At 38.2% G+C, this 2,258-nt stretch overlaps 1 pseudogene; it reads left to right on the top strand.

The window, feature by feature from the left end:
• Positions 1 to 306: 306 nt before the first annotated feature.
• On the top strand, positions 307 to 1,325 carry LOC149997364 (non-selective voltage-gated ion channel VDAC2 pseudogene; annotated as a pseudogene).
• Positions 1,326 to 2,258: the final 933 nt, after the last annotated feature.

Genomic DNA, 2,258 nt, shown 5'->3' with positions numbered 1-2,258 from the left:
CAGAGGCAGGCATTGAAGCCACATAGACCACTGGTCAAGTCTCAAACTTTGCTACTTATTATGATACCCTAAGGAAAACCTTAAACTTTTATGAGACACAAAATTATGGTTTCAACTTTAAAATGGAGATAATAAGTTGGTGGGGTAAAAATGTAATTTAAATATATGAAAGACCACACCTTATACAGTAGATATTCAATTTGCAAGTAAAAAGTAGGGCAGCCGCAGCCCCATTCCGAGGCAGGCGAGCGGCGGCAACGCCCCCCCTCAGGAGACCACCAGATCACCTTTTCCCGCGGCCTTGCCATGGCGACCTATGGACAGAGCTGCACTCGGCCAATGGGTATCCCTTCGTCATATGCTGACCTTGGCAAAACTGCCAGAGATATTTTCAATGAAAGATTTGGTTTTGGGTTAGTGAAACTGGACGTGAAAACAAAGTCATGCAGTGGCATGGAATTCTCAACATCTGGTTCATCTAATACAGACACTGGTAAAGTTACTAGGACCTTGGAGACCAAATGTAAATGGTGTGAGTGTGGTCTGACTTTCACAGAGAAATGGAACACTGATAAAACTCTGGGAACAGAAATCACAATTGAAGACCAGATTTGTCAAGGTTTGAAACTGACATTTGATACCACATTTTCACCAAACACAGGAAAGAAAAGTGGTAAAATCAAATCTTCTTACAAGAGGGAGTGTATAAACCTTGGTTATGATGTTGACTTTGATTTTGCTGGACCTGCAATCCATGGTTCAGCTGTCTTTGGTTATGAGGGCTGGCTTGCTGGATACCAGATGACCTTTGATAGTGCCAAATCAAAGCTGACAAAGAATAACTTTGCAGTGGGCTACAAGACTGGGGACTTCCAGCTACACACTAATGTCAGTGATTGCACAGAATTTGGAGGCTCGATTTATCAGAAAGTATGTGAAGATCTTGACACTTCAGTAAACCTTGCTTGGACATTGGGTACCAACTGCACTCGCTTTGGCATTGCAGCTAAATATCAGTTGGATCCCACTGCTTCCATTTCTGCAAAAGTCAACAACTCTAGTTTAATTGGAGTGGGCTACACTCAGACTCTGAGGCCTGGTGTGAAGCTTGCGCTGTCTGCTCTGGTAGATGGGAAGAGCATTAATGCTGAAGACCACAAACTTGGGCTTGCCCTGGAGTTGGAGGCTTAATCCAGCTGAAAGAAACCTCTGGGAATGGATATCAGAAGATTTGGCCTTAATATGTTTCCAGTGTGACCAGCAGGCTTTTTCCCCTCCAAGATGATCAAAACAAAGGATGAGCTAAACAATAGCTGTGTTTTAAATATTTAGACAGTTACTTGTAGCTGGTTTCTAGTTGAATTGGTTATCTAGTCACCAGTGCTGCGGTTGTGCAGGCACCTATACATTACTTAAATGTATTTAACTGTTAAATAAGCTACCCACCAATAATGAAATAGACCTTTATGAAAACTGTACCATTGTGTGCATGTTTGTTTTTATGTTTCTTTTAACATTGAATATTGCCATTGAATATTGCCATTGAATGCAATGGATCAGTGGATTTAAGATGAGGTTAATTTTTTTTTGTTCAATAGCAACCAGTGGAATCACTTTTGGTACCCTAAAACACAACAAATTATGAATAAAACAAGTTACATAAAAAAAATTTAAAAAAAACAAGTAAAAATAAGAAGTATATTCTCTAAGTATTTATTTATTTACTCAGCGGATATTTTGAGAGTTCACTATGTACATTGGAAATTAGCTTTAATGTCTAATTATAATTTAATGTCAGTTTAGGATGTCAGTGGAAACAAATTAAATAATATTATTGCATATTAAGGGAAATTTCTGTTTTTAAATAAAAAGTTAAGCCCATAACTTACCAATAAGTTGTGCACAAATTGTTTTTGCTTGCTATTTTATTTGTTTTTAAAGTTACATAATAAATCACTCCTTAAGAGCAAAACCCACCTCATAGTTAACTCTGCCTTTCAGTGTCTATGAATAGTACATAGACTTGATATTTTATTCTAGGGGAGACGGATGCCATTTGAAAACATCTAGCATAGGAGCTCCATAAACTGACTGAAGAGATTTATTCTGACTGTGTGGAAAAGAGATGGTTGAGGGGCAAAGGTGAAGGCAAAGAGAACTGTGAATGGGCATTACAATAATAAAGAGGAAATATGATAGGAATTTGGTCTTAAATGGCTATGATGGGAAATGGTGATAAATGGTCATATTCTGGATCT

Source organism: Furipterus horrens, unplaced genomic scaffold, assembly GCF_987537825.1.
Source record: "Furipterus horrens unplaced genomic scaffold, mFurHor1.1.pri manual_scaffold_11, whole genome shotgun sequence".
Taxonomy (NCBI): Eukaryota; Metazoa; Chordata; class Mammalia; order Chiroptera; family Furipteridae; genus Furipterus; species Furipterus horrens.
Note: the sequence above shows the minus strand (reverse complement) of the source record. Positions and strands in the feature narration are given on the sequence as shown.